Source organism: Macaca mulatta, chromosome 7, assembly GCF_049350105.2.
Source record: "Macaca mulatta isolate MMU2019108-1 chromosome 7, T2T-MMU8v2.0, whole genome shotgun sequence".
Classification (NCBI taxonomy): Eukaryota; Metazoa; Chordata; class Mammalia; order Primates; family Cercopithecidae; genus Macaca; species Macaca mulatta.
Window position 1 is genome coordinate 43,712,860 of NC_133412.1, and position 22,664 is coordinate 43,735,523.

Below are 22,664 nucleotides of genomic sequence, written 5' to 3' on the forward strand. Positions count from 1 at the left end.
TCTCTCGGGGAGTCAGATGCTCGAGTAAAAAGAAAATGCACGTGTTGCTTCTCAAACTGTAGGTCGTGTGCCCCTTTCAATGAGGAGATAGGGAAGGTTGGAGGAGACCACCACACACACACTCTTGGGGAGATGAAGGCCACCGAAATCCCTGTAGTCTGGAGCCCAGGAGCGCTGCCTGGAGGCAGTAGAGACGGGCTCCTCCCTCAGCAGTGGTGATAATAGTGTCTCACTGTGTGCCGGGCCAGGTTTAAACCCACTGCATGGATTAACTCATTTAACCCACCCAGCAGCCCCTGAGATAGGTTCTATCATAACCCTGACTGTACAGGTGAGGAAACTGAGGCAAGGGTGTCTCCCCTAGATATCAGTATGTCTCACACCCTCCCCTCCTCCAGGTATAACTTAAAGGCCACCTTTTTATTGCAGACCCTCCCTAACACTCTTTTAAAAATGCAACCCCACCCCCACCCATCACTGCCTCTTCACCTGTCCTGCTTTTTGCCGCACCTCTGGTCACCTTCAAATAAACCATCTACTAACTTATTTGCTTAGAGTCCGGCTTCCTCCATGAGAATGGAAGCCCCACAAGGGAAGGCAGTTGTGTCTGTTTGTCTTGCATTGTTCACTGCTACATGCCCAACAGCAAGAACAGTCTGCCACACAGCAGGTACTCACTAAACATTCATTGAATGAGTAGAGGTTGAGTCACTTGCCCAACGTCACCTGCTTTTAAATGGCAGAGCTGGGATTCGAACCCAGGCACTCTGGTCTCTGACCCAGTTCAGAATGATCTCACCTCGCTCAGGAAGGACACTCTTTTCTCTGATTAAGACCTGTAAGGCTGTCATGGAGGACCCAGCCTCCTCACTGCTAAATGAAACTCCATAGGCAATGGTGATCTAGGAGCCTTTTCTGTTTCCTGAACTGAGTTAGGAATGCCAGGTCTTCTGGCAACAGCCCCCATCTGATGCTTTGTGGACAAAGACATGTAGACCTGAGCAAGGACCCTCTCCAGATAACTCTTGTCATTACTGAAAACTGTCTCTCACCTGCTCAAGAACTACTGATGGCTCCCCACTGCCTGCATGGGAAGGCCCAGACTCCAGCACCTGGCCCCTGTCGTGAATTGATTCATTGGTTAACGATGACTGAATCAGAACCTACATATGCACTCTCCCAGATTTGCTTGGCTCCCCCTGCCTCCCAGACTATCACCTACTTTCTGGGTGGAGAGCTAGGCCACCACTGCCAGTGCTCTCATCTAACATCACTGGCCGTCCCCGCCTCCCCCAGGGTGAGGGCTGGTCTCTGGCACAGCATCCACTGCACCCTCCTCAGAAGTCACAGCAGCTCCCACACCAGGGTCCACCCACCGGCCATGTGGAGCACTGGATGCTCTCACCACTTCTGGGCCCAGGTGAGGCACCCTGCCACAGAGCATGGGATTGGGCTTCTCCAAAGGCTGCCCAACAGGGTCAGGTGATAGGACCCAGAGGTGCAAGAGAGTTAATGCTCCATGGGGAAAACCTGGACCAATGAAATACCAAACAGCTAGCAGATAAACTCCATCCCTTATACCTGCAACAAACTGTTCTGAGTCACAGTGCCTCCACTCAGCCTAACAGGAGCCATCCCTCATGACTAAGCAACCAGCTTTCTTTTCTTCCGAAGTGGTGGCTAGCATTCGCTTTTCCTCCCTCCTTGCCTCATTTTCCTTTTTCCTCTCCCTCTCCCTGCCCTGAGCTGCACCCCAGCCCCCCAATAAAGCACCAGCACAAAGATTTCCCTCAAGCTCTGTCTTCTGGGGAACCCCAAATCTGCTCTGCTGGATGGTCCTGGGTGTCCAGCAGGGCCTTGCTCAGAGGAAGGACACATGAGAGAAGATGAATGACTTGACCCTAGAACCAGGGGAGAGTGGGGCAGGGGAGAGTGAGGGCTGAATTTTCGGAGACACAGACAAGGATGCGCCTGCTTCCCCGGCTGCCTTTGCAACGCTTCTCCTCGTGGGAAGGCAAAAGCAGCCAAGTTCCTCTAGAGCTGGACTTACAGAAGGGCCACGAAGGGATTCAGGCCTGTTGCCTGTCACTCATCCGCGGTGCCTCCGGTGAACAACTTATACGAAGTGATAAAAACCACACCCTGGAACCTCTGACCTCTGTTTTCTAATACGCCAATAGGGACTGGCAATTCGGACATTCACTGAGTCTTTGTCTTTGCTATGTTCCAGGCACTAAGCTAAGTCTTTTACCTGCCTTGGTCAGATGAGAAGCAAGGTGCTCAGACAGGTTAGGTAGCTGGTCAGAGACCACGCAGCTAGTGCATGGCAGAGCCCGGACTCAAATCCACATTGAAAGAGGCGATGTCTTGCATGGGATGACCCATAAGGAAGATACTTTTTGGGTACAACCCTCCTGGGGAAGCTTTTTGGATTGGTGTCTTCCATGGCATCAGAAATATGAGTAAGTATGTATTAGATGTTTGAAAGGAAAAGACATCTTTGCCTCCTTTGTTTCCCATAAGGCCAGCCCAGCCCCGTGGCCCCTCCCCAGCCAAGGATGGGTATAGAGACATTGAAACATCCATGGTGGTCCTTCCTCAACAGGAGTAAGTCATGGGGGCTTGGCAAGCAGGCAATAGGCACAAGTTGGACTGTGTTATCCCCTGGCTGTGACCTGCCCTCTTGGGATTTGGGCCAAACCAACTACCCCTGGGTGAGAAAATCTTCTCCCCCGAAGCTGCTCCTCCCAGGGCCCGGGGTCTCTACCCACTGAACCAGGCCTGCTGCGTGGAAGACTGTCACAGTGTCCCCCATGCTGGAGGCCCAGGGAGGGGAAGTGGACCAGGAGGAGGGGCTGACGGAACAGCAGAGGCTTCTGGGACTTCTATCTTGCCCTAGCCTCCTGGTCCTGGGAGGGAGGTCTGGACCAGAAAGAATAAAAGGCAGAAAAATTCTTAATGTAATGACCTTCAAGAAGAGCAACTACATTTTACCTTGAAAACTGCAGAACTGAAAGCACAGTCTGTATAGACAATGCAAATGATATGCAAACACGAATGCAAATGGACCAGGGGCCCTGCCACTGCGGAAGCATTCTTAGGCCCCATGTGCCTCCAGCAGGAGGCAGAGGAAAACGGACAGAGGGCAATTAGGAAGGGCTCCAGGAACTGCAGGAGGCTTTTTGGTGGGGAGAAGGACACCATAGAGACCTTAGAGGGGACCCAGGTCCAGGGCTTCTGTGCACTGTGAAGCTTCTCAACCCCCTGGAGATCTCTGGGCAGACCGGCTGTGCAATACACACACACACAGAGCTGTCATGCAGTCATGGAAACACTGACACACAGAGACACAGCCGCTCACAGGCACAAAGCACGCTACTCAACCCAACACACAAAGACACAAGCACAAAGACATCCACAGACGTACTCACATCCCTGTCTACACCACCACACTCAGAAATACACACATGAATAACAGCAGCACATACACAGACAACACAGAGAAACACAGCAATCCAGACACAAGTGGAAACACAAACACAAATACAAACATAGCTATACTGACAACTGCAGCTAGTCAAATAAAATCTACCTGGAAAAGAAAGAAATTTAGATGTCCTGAATGCCTTTGTGCGAGGCATGGTGCAGAACATTAAATCTTCATTTAGTCTTCACAAAGCAGCACTAACAAGTGGGGGCAAGCCGGACACAGTGGCTCACATCTATAATCTCAACACTTTGGGAGGCCAAAGCAGGAGGATCACTTGAGCCCAGGAGTTTGAGGCCAGCCTGGGCAACATAGGGAGACCGTCCCATCTCCACAAAAAAAATTTAAATTAGCCTGACATGCCAGTGCGCACCTGTGGTCCCAGCTACTTGGGAGGTTGAGGCCAAAGGATCACTTGAGCCTGGGACGTCGAAGTTGCAGTGAGCCATAATTATGCCACTGCACTCCAGCCTGAGCAACAGAGTGAGACTCTGTCTAAAAATAATAATAAAATAAAAAGAAGAGAAAAAAGAAGAAAGACAGATAGAAAGAAAGAAAGAAAGACAGAGAGAGAGAGAGAAAGAAAGAAAGAAAGAAAGAAAGAAAGAAAGAAAGAAAGAAAGAAAGAAAGAAAGAAAGAAAGGAAAGAAAGAAAGAGGAGGAGGGAGGGAGGGAGGGAGAAGTGATTGGTTTTCTCAGTATTACGCCAATATTTATTGACAAGGAAAAGGAGGTCCAAAGATGAGATGATATGCTCACGCCTATCCAGTAAGCAGCAGGAAAGGGCAAGCGAGAGACCCAACTCTTGATGATACCACTATGCTGCATCATTCCCCTCTGCCCTCCTCCCCATACAAGTGGGACACAGAAGTTACTGCCAACTCCTTCCTCTTCCACCTCAAGGTCCTCTCCACCCGGCTTCCTTGGAGATATTTCAGCCCTTCTCTCTCCTGCCCTATCCTGCCTTCAGCCAGAGGGTACTCTGCAAGACAACTTCACATTAATTCTGGCCTATGTGTAATCTAGTTTGAAAATCTACTGAGAGAGGAAGGAAATCATTTATTTCAATGGAAATGGGACACAAGGCTGAATTTTCTGTTGCCACTTGTCTCTGCGTGGATGATCATAAGAGAAGAATGACTATTTCCCCCAAAGTATACAAACTTTAAGCCCTACCCTGCCTACCCCCTTCTACATACACACACACACTCAAAAAGAAATGTGCTTTTCAGAGCAAAGAATGAATAAGTGTTCTCACTTCCTGCCATTAACTCACCTTGTCACTCTGGGCAAGGTACCTACCCTCCGGATCTCAGTTTCCCCATTTGCCCCTGAGAGGCAGGAGAAGCTCATTCCTGAGGCTGCTGCCCGCCCCACCCTGAGTGCTCCCTGACAGTACAAGGGTCCCAGGTTGATGGTTGCCCGTGGGGTTTCCCAGAACTGTCCCCTGGCATTGAGGACTCCCTGCTAATGCTGGGATCAGAGAGGGGCTAAGGCCTAGGCCCTGGCCAAGGAGGCAGGACAAGGTCAGGCCAGCCCCAGGGTGAGGACTCACCCATCACCCCTGGACCTCCATCCTGCCAACCTGAAACACTCTCCATCCATTTGGTAACTTGAACATCCAGGGATGCAGAAGGGAGGCCAGCTGGGAGAAGAGGCAATCTTAAAATATAGCAAGGCCATGATCACTGGAAGTGAGCTGGAAGAGTTGTGAGATGCCAAATTGTTGATTTTGAGTGTATTTTAGGGCCTCAGACTCCCTTTCCAAATTAATATTCATGGAGACTGGCATGCCATTTATTTGCATATGTAGATTGTTGCTCATCCTCTGCAGGAGGAGAAAGAGTTTTGGGGTGTTTTTATTTATTGTATTTATTTTAAGCATGGATGATAAACCAGGCAGGTCAGGCAGGGGAAGGACAGGAGTAGGTTTTAAATAATGTTTGTTCTGAGTAAAGATAGGCCCTAAGTCACCTCTACCTTGACCTGCAGAATCAATTCCAGAACAGTCCTTCAAAGGCCATACCATGAAGCCCCTACCTCAGGAAGCATGGCGCCCTCACATGGTGCCACACAGCCTCTGGAAAACCAAGCCTGTTGTCACTCGAGGTTACTAACCATCGGGAGGCAGGCATCAAGTCGGGGTGTGACTTGGCGCAAGCTACTTGAACTCCTTAACACCCTGTTCTGAGGACAATAACCTGCTCTACAAAGTTGTTGTAAGACACAGTCTAGAAAATACGTGCACCTGAAAAGTGCCTGCTCAACTGCGAGGCCCTAACAATGGTGGCCCTTGTTATGATCTCACACCTCATCTCTCCTGCAGTAAACATCACCCACTCCTCCCAGGCACCCCCAAAGAAGGTTCTATGTCCTGCCCACTGTCATCCAAGGCCTTCTGGAGACCTGAGGCCCATTAGTAAGTCCTCTCCTGCTCTTTACTGGCTCTACCCCTCTTTTCTGCACCAAGGAGCACATCTTACCTGCTCCGCCAGAAAGCTCAGAGTCCACTGCTAGAATTCAGAGGTTCCTGAATTATTCCAAAGTCCTGGGGATGCAGCAAAGCAGTGGGGCACAGTGGGACACAAGGAAAAAAAGACTGGGAGAACAGGCGCCTACAGGTCAGGACAACTTCAGGAAGATGTATGCAATAGAAAACATAGAGGAAAGAAGATGGCCCTGCCCCTCACTACTGTCCAGCTGGCTGAGTGAGCACGGAAAGCCACCCACCTCTCCCACAGCCACGCTTTCCTCATCTACAGGATAACACCAAGAATCCCGGCTTCACTGGATGGTTGCAAGGCTCAGTTAAAATCTTTCCTAAAAATCACCTAAAGTAGTACCCAGCACAGAGCAGGAATTCATTAAATTTAGTCCCTTCCCCCAACTGAGGTTAAGAAAAAAGGGTGAAGATTAACTGATTTCTTAGGTAAATAATCTATTCCTATGATTTACTAATTCAATAAATACCGAAGTGCTATGTGCTTGCTGGCCACGACCCTGGGTATAAAGACAGATACATCCTCCCCTACCGCCTTGGGTCCCAGGGGTCTTATATCCAACTGGGAAGACAATAAACATAGCAATAAAATGTTATCAATGACAACAGCAGTATATTAAGTACCAAATTTGTGGTGTGGGCAATAATTGCTACAGAAGTCCACGGGAGGGAAAGATCAATGCTTGGATATCACTGTGGGCTCCAGTAGTGAGGGCAGGTCACCTGAAGATGCAGGACTAACACTGGTCTTAAAGGAAAGGGTGATTTGGATTAAACACAGGGAAAGACAAAACTTGAAGCTGAGTCAGCCATAATGGTGAGTCCCAGCAGTGAGCAAGTAGGGACTGGGGAGGCAGGATGCAGGCAGACTGTCGAGAGACTTTCAACTGTCTATTTGAGGAAATTGGGCTTATCTGGTAAGTGCTATGGAAAAAAAATGTAAGGTAATGAGTTGATTAAAACAATGTTTTAGGTCAGGCTCACTCCGGTAATCCCAGCACTTTGGGAGGGCGAGGTGGGAGGATTGCTTGAAGCCAGGAGTTTGAGACCTGCCTGGGTAATATAGGAAGATTCATCTCCACAAAAAAGGAAAAAAAAAAAAATTAGCCAGGCATGGTGGCATACACCTGTGGTCTCAGCTACCCTGGAGGCTGAGGCAGGAAGATAGCTTGAGCCCAGGTGTTCAAGACTGAAGTGAGCTATGATCGCACTGCTGCACACCAGCCTGGGCAACAGCATGACCCTGTCTCCAAAAACAAACAAACCAAAACCAATGCTTCAGTATGATTTGAAGGGGAAAGAGATGAGAGGCTGGAAAATGGCTCCCACAGCAACATATGGGATGTGCAGCCATGAATTCTGGACTCATTGCAGAGACTCTACTCCTCAGTAGAATTTATAAAAACTATCCCACTTACAGAACCCCCATAGACTATTCCCAAAGACACAAGTCCCCACATACACCCATGCACTATGCTCTGAGGATGGCAGAGTAGGAGGCAGTGCCATCACCCGACATGAGATGGAGAGGACCTGAGCAGAGAGGATTTCTCACGTCAGAAGGGAGAGAACATATCCAAGAAACATCCTAAAACCAAAAGGCAGCTGGGCATGGTGGCTCACGCCTGTAAACCTAGCACTTTGGGAGGCCGAGGTGGGTGGATCACCTGAAGTCAGGAGTTCGAGACCAGGCAACACAGTGAGACCCTGTCTCTACTGAAAATACAAAAGTGAGCCATGCATGGTGGCGCATGCCTGTAATCCCAGCTACTCAGAAGACTGAGGCACAAAAATTGCTTGAACCCAAGAGGCAGAGGTTGCAATGAGCAGAGATCGTCACGCCATTGTACTCCAGCCTGAGTGACAAGAGCAAGCCTCCATCTCAAAAATAATTAATTAATTAATTATTTTTAAAAAGGCAAGTCAATGCTTGAGTATTGCAAGCAGAGTGTATGGATTGGGGGCGGGGGTACATGCTCAGGTTTTGAGCCCAAACATCTGGGAAGGTGGTTTTGCCAGCAACAAAAGTAAAGAATCCAGAAGGGAAGATGACTTGAGAGGTGAGAAAACATTAGATTTCAGTTTAGGCACACAGGTTTAATGATGGCAGCCAGGCATTCAAATACTGCTTTTAATAATAATATTATCTGCCCAGTGCAGTGGCTCACGCCTGTAATCTCAGCACTGTGGGAGGCTGAGGTGGGTGGATTGCTTGAGCCCAGCAGTTCAGGACCAGCCTAGGCAATACGGCAAAACCCCATCTCCACCAAAAATAAAAATAAAAATAAATTAGCTGGGCATGGTGGCAACACCTGTAGTCCCAGCCACCTGGGAGGCTGAGGTGGGAGAATCATTTGACCCAAGGAGGTCAAGGCTGCAGTGAGCTAAGATTGCACCACTGCACTCCAGCCTGGGCAACAGGAGTAAGATTCTATCTCAAAACTAATAATAATAATAATATCTAATCAGGAGTTGAAACGTGGCTTGAGACATGGAGACTGATGGGCCATCCAGGACTGGAAACCAGGAATCTAGGGCTGGCGAGGGAATCACTGTGACCTCCCTCCCAGAATCATGCTGGTCAGTACTGACCATATTTGGACTGAGTATCAAAGCCACTGTGATTGTAGAGACAAGATTTTTATCTTGACCAAATGATCCCATTTCACCACTGAGAAAAAACAGAAAAAGCAAGAGGAAACAAGTTGGGCAGAAAGATTTTATAACCTATCCACACTTAAGTGCTGGAGTTTCAGTACAAGCCATGAACCACCTCCTCCAGGAAGCCTTCCCTAGCTACTATGGCTCCCATTGATGTCATGCTCCTCCTTTAATAGTGGGTCTGCAAGTCATGATTATTTATTCTCCAGTTCTGTTCTCCATTTGATGATCTTGATGGTCTAGTCCTCACATGTCCCCTGCATTAGATGATTATAAATTCTTTGATTCAGAGATCAATTTACAAATAATCTTCCACTCTCTTGTACTAATCAAGTATAATTATGGTGCTAATTCAGATTTATCTTCCCAATAGATCCCCATCCTAGGTTCAGTAAACTGGGGCACAAGAGGTGAAAAACAGGGCTTAAATGAGTAGAAAGATAATTCAAGCCCATGTCTTGAGCTCTATGGCAGCCACTGTTAGTTACTCCTTTCACCCTTCCAAAAGAATCCTAATTTTGATCCTCTCTGAGGCCCAATACACAAATCAAGAATGTTCTAGGCCAAGCCAGGTGCTGTGGTGCGCATCTGTGGTCCCACCTATTCAGAAGGCTGAAACAGGAGGATCACTTGATTCCAGGAGTTTGAGGCTGCAGTGAGCTATGACAGCAGCACTGCACTCCAGCCTGGGCAAGAGAGGGAGATCCCTTTAAAAAAAAAAAAAAAAAAAAAGATTGTTCAACCAGGCATGGTGGCTCATGCCTGTAATCCCAGCACTTTGGGAGGCCGAGGCTGGCAAATCACCTGAGGTCAGGAGTTCAAGACCAGCCTGACCAACATGGAGAAACCCCATCTCTACTAAAAATACAAAATTAGCTGGGCATGGTGGCGCATGCCTATAATCCAGCTACTCGGGAGGCTGAGGTGAGACAGTGCCAGCCTGGGCAATAAGAGCAAAACTCCGTCTCAGAAAAAAAAAAAAAAATTGTTACAGGTCAATTACAATGATTCCCTTCTCTTGCCTGTGGTTGGCTTAGGCATGACACATGATTCAGAATTCTGGCCAATAAGACAAAAGTGAAAGTCTGCTGAGGGGCTTCTGGGTAAGGCTCCCTCCTGCCTTTTCTGCCTCTGCTCATGATGGTGAGGATATAACACCTGGAACTGTTGCCACCATCTTGTGATCTTAGGAACAGGAAAGATGAAAAGCATCGGGATCTTTGATGATGCTGTTGAACCACTGAAAGGACTAACTATAGGGCAGATACAGCCCAGACTTCTTGTTATGGGAGACACTAAATTCCTTACTGTTTCAGCACATTGAATTCAGCTTCTCTGTCACTTGCAGCCTTCATGCCCACTCCAATCAAGGGTTTTTGTTACAATGGATACCTGAGCTAACCACTATCATTATGAAAGATATATAACTAGTAAAAGTCCTGGCCCCTGCCCTCATGGTGCCTGTCCCAAGATTGAGCATCAGTAAGTATTCAATCTGTATTTGATTAATTGATCTTCCCCTTGCTCACCAGGTACAGGGCATATATTCCCTGAAAGCATCTTTCTTCCCTTTACTAAGCCTCACTGATTATCTTTAAGTTCAGCCTCACATTTTGACTGTGGTCTCAACATCACTGACCAGGTCCTTCTCCATGATCTCCTCCCACCTCTGAGGATCAAACTAAAAGCAAGGTACTCACATTTGGCCCAGAGAGACCATCAGCGAAACTCCTCATTCCTAAATATTTGTTCTTTGAAATGTCTTTTTCAATTAGATCTCACCCAAATGTTTGAGAGTCAGACTGAATTCCAACTTCCAGCTCCAGAACAGACATGTTGAGCCTGCATAATTACTGCAGCCAGCTTTGTTGGCTATAAAAACATGGATTTTTGCTCCCTCTCAACTATAAAATAATCAATAAATAGAATCCAGATGAAAAATGCCGGCGTTTAGGAGAACAACTGCTTTATGGTTCTTTTCTTTTGGGTCTAATTAACACTTTGGGGATAAAGTATGCTGTTACATTTACCCGGTCAGCTAAGTTGAAACACAAACTCTCCTCTTCCTGCTGAGATACAGCTTCATATCAGAAATACAGGAAGACAGAGAGACAGAGTTTCAAAACATTTTGAGATGCTCAACAAACAGACCTGTGAACCTGTGATGTGGACTTCATTCAGTCCCTCTCTGTTCACACTGGCTGTTCAGTTGTTGTTTGCTCCCCCTGCACAATTCGTTAAGAACACATTGCACAGTTACTGTCAAATGAAACACAGATAGTCCCGTTAGCAGGAGAAGCAATCTCTCTGACTTTCAGTCTTTTAATGAAGAAGACATGTTTTTTTGGACAATGACCACCCAGGCCATGAAAGTTTCATGAGGGGCTTCGGAGTGGATGACACCTTTTCAATTATAACACTGCTATAATAAACCCCCACAGAGCCACCAGGCATGGAATCTACATCCAATACACAACACCTATTTATTCCCTAATTATATCGCAATATATTCTCTCTGTGTATGCTGATGAAGATAAAATATTCTTTTAATTCTATGGCCTCCTGGGGGTGAGGGGGAGGGGATGTACATAGAAGGATATACATAGCAAGTCCTGTGAGCTCCTGGAGCTAAATCACAGCCTTCGTTCCAGGCTCCCCTATCTTATAATCTCAAAAAATCATTCACTTTCCCTTGTTCTACCACATTGGTTCTCAAAGCGTGGTCTCTAGAACTACAGAATCAGCATCACCTAGGAACTTGTTTAGAAATGCAAATTACTGGACCCACTCCAGACCCGTTGAATCAGAAACTTGGGAGTGTGGACTAGTAACCTGTGTTTTCACAAGCCCTCCACGCTGAAATCTGAGAATCACTAGTCTGCAAGGAAGAAATGTTTTTCTAGGAAGAAAAGAGCAGCATTTTAAATTGAATCCTGTATCAGGGAACACCTGGATTCTATACGGGCTGGGCCCCTCTTACTGCACAGCTGTCCCAGTCTACAGATTCAGGGCTCCATTTACCCATCTGTACAGTGGGGCTCCAGAGCATGCCAAACAGCTGTGGATGCTGGAATTTAAGAGGCACATGGTTACCTGGCACCAGTCTCTATGGATACCTAGCAAGATCGTAGTTGCCAACACTCACCAGCTCCCTTCCTGGCAGAAGCTCTGTACAGCAGTTCTCCAATGCGGCATCTAAGGTCACCACTGCAGCTGCCTTTGGGTTACCCCTGGCAACCAGGAGCTGGGGTCATGGAAGCCCACAGAATCTCCAAATCTCATAGCCAACAACTTCAGACCTTTCACCTTGGAGCCTTAAACCACTAGAGGGGAGGTTCAGAATTCTCTATTGTATTGTCCCATTTCAGGACTTCTTCAGACATAATTTGTGTATTTGCCTCTGTTCTATGACTAGACTTTAAGCCTATGGAGGATACAGCCTAGAATGTCAACATCACAAGGTATGGGACTCTTCCTGTCTGATTCATCGCCGTATCCCAGGGGCCTAGCCCAGTGCCTGGCACAAAGAAGGAGCTCAAGAACTATTTGCTGATTGCATGTTCCTGCCTTTCATAAGTTCGGAACACTGAAGTAGCTAAAAGTTATGGTTGGGAAGGAGCAAAAGAGCTGGGCGCGGTGGCTCACTGTAATCCCAGCACTTTGGGAGGCTGAGACAGGCAGATCGCTTGAGGTCAGGAGTTTGAGACCAGCCTGGCCAACATGGCAAATCCTCATCTCTACTAAAAATACAAAAATTAGCCTGGCATGGTGGTGCACACCTGTAGTCCCAGCTACTTGGGAGGCTAAGGCAGGAGAATCACTTGAACCCAGAAGGCAGAGGTTGCTGTGAGCCAAGATTGTGCCACTGCACTCCAGCCTGAGTGAGAAAGTGAGACTCTGTCTCAAAAAAAAAAAAAAAGAGAGAGAGAAGGGGCAAAAGAATGAGAATGATTGAAACCCCTGGGAATGATGAGAAAGAAGAAAAGAAGCAAAAGCCAGAAAATAGCCCCTCTGACCCCACCACCCTTGGCTCATGGGGCACTGACTTGACAGCCAATTGCTCACCTTAAGTGTAGGCCTAGAAGTCCCTTGGGACCAGGTTCTGCGCTTGAGCTCTGAGCAACTGGCTCTTCTAACTTCCCTAGTGATTCTCACTCAAAGGCCCAGTGCTCACTGGCCCTGACAGTGCTGTGCTTTGACCAGCCTCTTAATCAGCTTTCCTGCCTCCTTCTTAGGACTCAAGCCCTGTATCCTGACAACCCTCCTTCCCCAACTGGAAACCTACCTACCTATCAGCTCCTAATCTTGCCTTCTCCAGGGACTATCCCAAAACCACCCCTCCTGAAGTGATTTCACCTGAGAATGTCTACATGCACTCACTTCCTTGACTACAAAACAATGGTTTCTCTTTCCCTATGGGTTGCACCTGACGGAGCTGAGCCCTGTGTGTGGGCTCCATTTACCCCCAGAGCCCGGTGCAGGGACAGAACAGGTACACAACAAACTGTCACATGAGTGATTTATCCTGGGAGATACTCCCAGCACAGCACCTAACCCGAAAATCCAAAGACAGGTCCTCTGCCTCTAACCTCACACACACTCAGCCCTCAAGCCTGTCAAGGATGTGCAGTGACCTGACTAGGAACACCTGCCCTGTGCGAAGAAAGCAATACAGTTAGTGTGGACTACTAGAAAAGGCCCTGACCTGGAAGTCAGGAGACTTGGTTTACCTACTCTTCCTCCCGTATAGCAGCTCTAAGCAAGTCCTTTCAATTCTCTGGACCTCAGTTTGCTGATCTGTTAGTGGGAGGAAGTGGCGAGATTGCAGTCCTAGACCTCGAATTTCTAGCGGCTTAAACAAAATGTGAGCACCGGAGAGAGCTGATGCATGGTGTGCACCAGGAAAATCCGCCAGAGAAGCAGAGGATGCTCAACGTCTGCTCAGCGCCCTCGGGGCACCCCGCCCAGTCTGCAGGGAGTGATGGCAGAGGGACCCTCTCCGGAAAGCCTCGAGGTTTTGGCACCACTAAACCCCCTAAACCTCTCAAGAGAATCTCCCGACAGCACTCCAACAAAGAGGGCTGCTGGGCCGGGGCTCCGCTGGCTCCGAGAAGCCGCAGAGGTCGGCGAATCCTGCCCCTCCGACTCCGGGAGCTAGCAGGACGGAGTCCCCTGCAGGTTTCGAATGCCCCAGCCGGCCGCCGCGGGTTCTCCCCCGCTCTCCCCCGCCAGGCCGGGGCTTTAACCCTTGTTGCCCCAGCAGAGCGCCGGAGGGGCGCTGGTGCCGGTGCGCGAGGACCCCAACCCGAGCGAGCCGAGATGGCCGGGAGCCCAAACCATCCCAAAGGTCTCCTCCAACCCGCCGCAGACCCTGTTCTCTCGGCTCTTGGAGGGATGGAAAGTGGGTGATCCTGAAGCGGAGCCACTTTGAAATATTTTTCCGGAGAACATGACCACCCGGGAGACAGTCACACTGGCCTCGCAGCGCGGGTTGCGGGGCACGGATCCCAAGACGCGGCTGCCGCGGGATGGAGCCCGCGAGTCCAGGTCCGGGAGAAGCCGCCTGGGCTCGGGGCTTCCGGGGACTGCCACGCCGAGGCTCGGCGCTCCCGGGCTCAGGACAGGGACGGCTGCGTCCCACTCACGGACCTTGACGCCCGCGAGGAGCGATTCTGCCTATTTTTAAGTAGTATTTTTTCTAACAAATTAGGAAAATAAACCAAGTCCAGGAGGAAGACGGCTGCGCTCGGCAGCTCCAAGGAGCCACAACCACCACCCATTTCCCCACCTCCAACACTACTGCCCACGGCTGAGCGAGAAGTTGGGAACTTCGGGACCACGCTCCAGGCGCGCGCAGAGAGTGACTTGCTTCTCCTTTAACTTTGGGAGCCAGGGTCGCAGCCTAGGGCAGGAAGATTGTCCTGGGAGCCAACCAACAAGGCCGCCCAGGTCCTGGACTTCCCGGAATAGAGTAACGGCGACGGGATGGGAAAGAAATAGGGGGATACACGTTCCGCCCCTCTTCTCCCAAAAGCAAAAGCGTGCACGGCACCTGCTGGGGCTTGGCGGCCGCAAGGCGCAAGGGCGGCCGCCGCAGAAAACCTGCTGCATCCCCGCAGGCTCTGCGTCCCGACCCCGGCGGGGAAGGCGCCAGTGTAGTGAGTGCAGCCGGCACACTCGGGGCGGCTTGAGAGCGGAGTCCCCAGACTCAAGGGGGCGGACGGGCGCCCTCCCCGGGACACCCGCGCGCCCTCCCCGGGACACCCGCGCCTCGCCGCTGCTCTCGGGTCTTCCCCCGCACGTGGAGGCGCCGCGGACACTGCATCCCGACTGCAGCCGGAGGGCTGCGCCTGCCCACACTGAGACGCCTCACGTCCTGTCGGACCCCCTGGCTCTCCCGCAACCGCCAGCATCCACCTCCTCCCCGTGCCAAACTCGGCTTCGGCAGCCCGGACTCGGGCAGGGCGGCCGGGGGTCCGCGCAGCTGGTGGAAAGTTAGTCGCGGGGCTGCAAAGTCCCCTCCCCAAGGCCGGAACCCCCACCCCCGCGTCCCCTGGTGCCCCCGGCGTCCGAGGCTCCGCGTCCTCGCGGTCCCCACCGAGCCACCTACCTGCTCCCGCGGCCGGCCCAGGGCTCGGCCGGCCAGTCGCGCGGTCTCGTCCTCCGGTGCCCGAGCCAGGCCAGAGCGCCAGGCAGGAGCCGGGGGCCGCGAGCAGCCGGAAGCCGGGCGGCTGGCAGCGGGCACCAGGAGCGACTGAGCGAGCGAGCGAGCGAGCGAGCAGGCGGGCGGCTGGAGCCGCGGCGGCTGCTGCCGAGCCTGCCCCCACCCTCTTGGTCCCTCGGCCCCTCCCTCTCCTTCCCTCCCAGCCTCCCTCCTCCCGGCTCGCAGCTCCCTCCCTCCGCTCTCCCGCACACCCCCCTCATTTTTTTCCTCTTTCTCTCTCTTTGGTCCTTTCAGACCCTGCTGTTTTGCGCGCGCTCGTTCGTTCTTTTTCCTGTCTTCAGCCTCTCTCTTCAGCTTGCCTTTGGATTCCCCTTTTTCTCCGATTCATCCCTTTCCAGCATCTCACCTCCCTCCTCCCCACTTTCGTTCTTTTGCTTATTTATCTTGCTCCCTCTTTTTCTATTTTCTGTTTTCTCCTCCTGCTAACCTTCTCGCGAGTCTACTCCCCTTTCTCTTCCCTACTCCTCCTTTCCCTCCTGGGGGAGCGGAGCGGCCTGCGCGCCTCCTCCTCTGTGCTCTGGATGGGAGATCCCGGGGCTGGGGCTGGGGGTGGGGTTAAAGGGAGCCAGGGGCACCCCCAGGCCGTGCTCCTAACTGGCCGAGGACCGAGAGGGATGGGCAGGGCCGGAGACAGGGATTCAAGACAGGTGCTCGAGAAACGTCTGGGCCAGGAAAAAGGCAAGAAAAGCAAAGAACTCAAAATGTTAAGACCCAAGTCGGGCTGAGCCGTGCCTGGTGAGATGAGGAAACTGAGACCCAAAGAGAAGAGGGCAAGGAACTTGCCTTGCCGAGGTCTACTCCAGGCAAGGTCGAGACGCCCACCGCTCCTGGTGGAGTGGTACTGGACTCCTGCGCTGATGAGGGAAGTGCGAGGGTGCCTGAGGCCGGTCAGCTCGTTCCCGTCCCTTTGCCTGCTTTTGCGCCCAAGTCCCCGGGGCCATGGGGAGGAAGCCTTCCCCTTCTGCTATAGCACCTGGGGCCGCCTGGCTGCCCCGCGACACTCCTAGTGAGGCCAAGCCAGACGGGGGTAAAGACCTGGCTCTTAAGAGTGGTGCGGGGAACCCCCTTTCCTCCACCTCCTACCCCTCTCCAGGAAATGTGGGCTGACTCCCGCTTACACCGGATAGGAGTGGTGGCAGGGTCCTTTGCTAGTGGGGTTTGCCTTCTTTTGTTCTTCAACTAAAACCGTAGCGGAAAGGCCCAGGGTTGGAAAGGTGGTTATACACACCTAGGGCGATGAATTTTTGCGAATAAAACAGGCCTAATGCCTGAGACTGGGAGCTGTGTGTCTGTCCGCGAGTCTGAGCACCTAGCCCTCCCGGGCCATTCTGGGTCTGATGGGGCAAGTCCCTCCGCTAGAAGCTTTTCCTGGCACTTCCTCATTTCAGCCCAGTGGAGTCCGGAGGAGAGACGTGGGGTCTCCTTTCCCATGGAGTCCACCTGCGGCCCGACACCACCAGGATTCTCCTAGTTCCACCCCTAATTTCTGGGGCCAGAGTTTGTTCTCCTGCTGTGGTACACAACCAGAAGCAGAACCAGAAGTACAACCAGAAGCAGAACCTCCGCTCAGCCCCTGGGTAAAAATCTACGTTGGGGTGCCGGCAAAGCTCTGCACAAATATTTTATTCATTCCTCTCTTTGGGATATCAAATCAAGTCAATAAAGCCCGGCCTGGGCCTCTGTGGTTCACACCACAAAACCAGAAGAAGCATCTGCTCAAGGCTGAGACTCGAGTGGGGCACATGAAGTGCTCACCCTCAGAGTCTGCAACTGAGGGTGAGCGCCTCCTTAAATTCTCCCCTCAGAGCCTCCCTGCCTCACCCTAGTCCCGACTGCAGGCAAATCTGAGGGCTGCTGTTCACCAGCTGTCTGGCCTTGGTCCGTGGCTGTCCCCATGCTGGCATTATTTCCCCACCTGACTATGAAGAGGCTGAATTCGATGTTCTCTAAGATTTTCTCCAGCTCTGAGGTGCTACAGTTTGTGGGTATCATAGATGCCAAATTTGTATGCCTGCTACACTGCTTACTAACTGTGACACTGGGCAGTCACTTAACCTGTTTCCCTATCAGTAAAATGGGAATGATGATAGTGCTGTGAGCTGTGTGAGGATTAAACCACATAATGCACCGAAGCACAGTTACTGACACAGAGTAGCACTTGACTACTGTGAGCAATTAATACTGCACAAGGTAGGGTTTTGCATATCTTTCCTTCATCTTCACATTCCCATTTTCATTATGAGTTGCGATCCCCACCATGCCCCACAACCCTCCCTCTACCTGGTAGCCATCCACTTATAAGTCTCAGACTTTAGTTCTGATAGGTTTGGGAAGGTAGACAGGTCTTCCCATCTCATCCCATCTCAATGAGCAATAAATAGGAAGCAACTCCCACCCTCTTCTCTCACACACTCACACCTGCCAGGCTTGAATTGTGTGTCTGAGGATTGCTGGCCCCTCCACGCTGGGCTAGGGATTGTCTGGTTTTCTGCCACACTCTAAAAAGCCACACCGATCTATAAAGCTGCACCTTCCCTACCCAGATGGCAAGGCTCCAAGGACACATGTCCCAACAGAGCCAGAAACACTTTTAGCAAACATCTCTGAGGTTGGCTGGGGGTCACGTTAGAGCCCATGATCCATCATTCATTTGTCAGTCTCTGAGTGCCTACTTACAGGAGGCGCCACTCTGCACAGCCCACTGCCATATCCACCTTCAACTGGCTGCAACAAGTTCATTTTGGAAGCTATGCCATCTAAGCCCAGGCTACTCATTGAAGGCCATATTTGAGATAAAAATCCACTATTCTATGCTATAAACCCTGCTATCAAAAAGTTTACATACCTGGTTGATGTTGCCAGAAAAAAAAAAAAAGGAGCAGAAGCAGAGTAGGGGATCTGGAAGAGGAAGCCTGAGTTCAAATCCTTGGCTCTGTCATGTGTTGGCTATATGACCACAAGCAAGTGCAATTGCTCCCTCTGCACACTTTGGCTTGGACGAGGGTGAGAAGTAAGGAAGCCAAAACTCCGGTGACTAAGGTGAGAGGATCTCCTCCTCTTAGAAATAAATTATCTGAAGGCTAGGACACTGGACAGAGTGTCCAAGGCTCAGACCACAATGGTCTTTCCTTCAATCAAGTGTGCAGGCAGGGAATTCTCTTTGTTTTCCTTCTCTCTCCCTCCATTCCTTGATGAGAGATCACCTTTCCCTCTCTATCTTCCTGCAGCACTCTGACTCAAAGCCCCAAGCAGGAATATCCACAAAATGAACCCAGGGATGGCTGGAATTTGTTGAATGACTGAACGATTTCGGAACTTGTGGGGTCTTTGAAAACTTCAAGTGGTACACAGTACATCAGGGTGCTTGAGAGGGGAATGTCTCCCTCCCCACCAGACTCTAACATATTTGGGGTCAATGCCATGTCTTATTTACCTTCATATCTGATACAAAGCCTAGCATAGGGCCTTACCTTGTTAAAAGAATAAGTAAAATATCTACAATTTATTAATAAGATGCACACATGGTATCATTTAAACTTCATGACAATTCTGTATAGTAGGCACTATTATTTCCCTTTTACAGAGGAAAGACTGAGGGCCAAAGAAGGTAACTTGCCCTAGGCCACATAGCCAGTAAATGACAGAACCTGAATTTGAACTCAAGGTTGTTCTAAGCTCTTTTCTCGATGCTGTAGTGTCTTGCACTATGGGACTGGGACTTAGGTAAGGCAACCTAGGGAGGCATTCACTCTCAGGAGCCGAATGCACATACACAAATCTGAAAGTAACCTTCGAAAAATGCCCCCAAAGCGTTATCGAGAATTTTGGGATCCCTGTGGTCCTAGCCATCAATGAGGTGCAGAGAAGAAACCATTGCATAACTGCGTTACATCTGCTGATAGAACATACACTGATGCAATATACACCAGACACATCTGCAAATATACCCACACACAACAATCCTGCCTGATGCACAAATTACTGGGAGATGACAACCCAACACACCTACACACACAGCAACACAACCGAAACATCCCCTTGCACATACAAATATAACACAATTCCTGCACTCTTAAAAACAGGGGCGGGAGGCAGAGGATCAGAATAAGACCCAGTGGCATGACTCTTTTCACAAGCTTTTTATGAACCCACAACCACCAATCGAAGTCTTGATTAACTTGGTTGTATTTATTAAATCGTGTTCAATATTTAATAACTTTGAATATGGATTGAATATTTAATGAGATTGGTGGAGATCTATTTGTGTATAAATGTCAGAAGTGCCAATTGCTTTGAATTGAGAATTGAGTCTGTGACTCATTCTCAGTAGCTGGTACTGGAGATCTCTCCATTCTACATTTTCATGGATTTGTTTAAATTATAGGTTATCATCATGACATTATGACACTATTTATTATGATGCTCCACTATTATAGCATTATTAGGCCATCCCAGAAAATGTGGCATTAGATACTGAATTTCCTTGCATCCAGTAAAACCTGGATTGGGGTCTCTTGGTCTCCTTCCTCCATGTTTACTAGGAAAAGGGGCCAAATACGACACTGTGAAATGCATGCTGTCTTAAGCCCTCAATCCTCTCACAGGCACAAGATGATCTGGAAGCAATTTCTGTGTTGTGCTTTGTCCAAGACCAATCTGTCCAAAAGAAGAAACTCTACTTTGTGGACTGAAGACAAGCAACATGAATTTCTGAAACTTTTTTTACAGAAATAAGAGAATCTGATGCAAAATGCAATTTTCAGAGGCATCATGGGGATTCGTGAAAGTCCTTGGAAGATTTGAGATTCAGGAACTCAATGAATAAATTTAACTATCCATAAGTGTGGATTTTACATAAGGTACAGTTATATATTAATGATGTTCTCTGGCTAATAAGTAATTATAAAATGTGGTTTGTTAGGGGTCAAAGTTAAATCACTGGAAATAGCCCTTGTGCCCCAGCAGGCTATTGCCTGGCAGTATACAAACTTGTTACTCATAAGTGCAAGCAAATGCATTCTCTATCAAATAACTCTCATCACTGACACACCTTTGTTATATTCTGATTTGCTTTGATTTGGGGTCCAAAGCAAATGTAAATAAATGCTACCAAAAGAAGAATAATTATAACACCACCATTAGGTGGAGAGTAGCCTTCTGACTGAAATCAATGTAATCATGCTTCTTGGATATTGTTATATATATATTTATTTATACACATAGGGTATATGTGTATGAGTGTATATATATGTGTGTGTATGTATATATTATAAATATATATGTATATATGTATGTATATATGTATATACGTATATATGTATATATGTATATATACACACACACACATATACACACAGGGTCTCACTCTGTTGCCAAGGCTGGAATGCAGCGGTGTGATCATGGCCCAATACAGCCTCAAACTCCTGGGCTCAAGTGATGTCCCTGCCTCAGCCTCCTGGGTAGCTGAAACCACAGGAGTGGCTACCATGCCCAGCTAATTTTTTTTTTTGGTAGAGACAGGGTCTCACTATGTTGCCCAGGCTGCTGGTCTCAAACTCCTGGCCTCAAGCAATTCTCCCACCTCAGCCTCCCAAAGTGCTAGGATTAAAGGTCTAAGCCACCATTCTCAGCCACTGTTTTCATTTTATTTGCAACAGATAATTAGAAAATTTTGCATCTCTAAACACTTTTCTTTCTTCTCCTCACCTTCAATACTCTACCAACTTTTAAATTAAATTCGACCTGATACCACACCAGTTTATTTGCCCACTCTGAATCCTCCATAGTGTTCTGGGTTTCCTGATTTTTTTTCTTTTTTTTTTTTTTTTTTTTGAGACAGAGTTTGCTCTGTTGCCCAGGCTGGAGTGCAATGGTACGATCTCGGCTCACCACAATCTGCCTCCTAAGTTCAAGCAATTCTCTTGCCTCAGCCTCCCAAGTAGCTGGAATTACAGGCATGCACCACCACGCCCGGTTAATTTTGTATTTTTAGTAGAGACGAAGTTTCTCCATGTTAGTAAATCTGGTCTTGAACTCCTGACCTTGGGTGATCCACTCGCCCAGGCCTCCCAAAATGCTGGGATTACAGGCATGAGCCACAGTGCCCAGCTGTGCTTCATGATCTTATTTCTGCTGTTCTCAGAGCCTTTATGACTTTCCCATCCTCTTTTAAGCTTGCCAAACTTGTCTTATCCTTTAAAACTCTGCTCATCACTAAGGCCCTCCTTGGTGCCTTTACCTTACCTGTTTGCCTACCCTGATTGGCACTTTCCTCACGGTAGTTTGATTATATCTTTACAGGTCTACCTGCTCACATTGTATGGTGAGTACCATAGTCATTTCAATATCTCCAGTGTCTTGCATAGTGCCTGGTCTAATGGTGGGTGGATGGATGGATGGATGAATGGATGGATGATGGGTGGATGGATGGACTTGGAAATAAAAACATATTGGTTTTATTGTATTTGTGGCTCTTTATCCTTTGACTTGGGTTGAGCAGGGTGTTGGGGTAGGAGCCATCTTATTTTCCAGGAAGCTCATAATGCCATTTATTCTTAGACTCAAGTCAAAGCTCAAAGGGATTAGCTACTCCTCTGTTTTACAGACAAAGTCTTCCCCCTCATGGTTTCCCAATGACATATGTTTTCATTCAACAAACACTTATGAAGTTCTTACTATGTGCTAGGCTCCCTGCTCACTGCCTTGACTCACAACCCAAATCACTAAATCAACCCAGGTGGATTTCTAGGAGCAGGCAGCATCCAGGAACAACCTCTTCTCTCCAGCACTTTTGGCAGGTTCCTTGCAGAAACCAACAGACTTTGGGGGAAATAGAAGAATCTCCTTCTCAAGAGGGGGTCTGGAACTCTGGCTGAGTGGTAGGTTGACTTGGCAAATTCTTAGTTTTTTATAAGCGCCTCAGATCCTTTGTCGAAGTAGGTAGGGTATCAACACAATTCTCACACATTAAGCAAAATGTCCTCCTCTTCTTCAGCTTCCTCTGCCACCATTCCCTTCTCTACATTTGTCTGCCAGCAATGCTGAAAGAGGCTTGTGGGCCCTGTGCCACTAGAACACAAGCTCCACGAGAAAAGGACTTTGCTTTGTTTGCCATTATACATCCAGCATCTAGAACAACACCTGGATATAACAGGCCATCAGTGACTATTGGATAAGTCCATGAATGATATGTCATATTTTTGTCTTTGCTAGTGATGTCTTCTGTGCTTAGAACGACCTCTTTCTTCACGCTAACTCTCACTTATCCAGCAAGACTAAGTCAGGCATATTCT

General features: G+C 49.0%; 1 protein-coding gene across 2 annotated transcripts in view; it reads right to left on the reverse strand.

Annotated features, from left to right (window-relative positions):
• The window catches only part of MEGF11 (multiple EGF like domains 11), a 383,043-nt gene extending 367,639 nt beyond the window's left edge, over positions 1-15,404 (reverse strand). For both annotated transcript variants that reach the window (XM_077939610.1, XM_028851053.2), the window contains exon 1: positions 15,259-15,404. The gene's annotated coding sequence lies outside the window, so the exon portion shown is untranslated. The remainder of the gene's footprint in view (positions 1-15,258) is intronic.
• Positions 15,405-22,664: the final 7,260 nt, after the last annotated feature.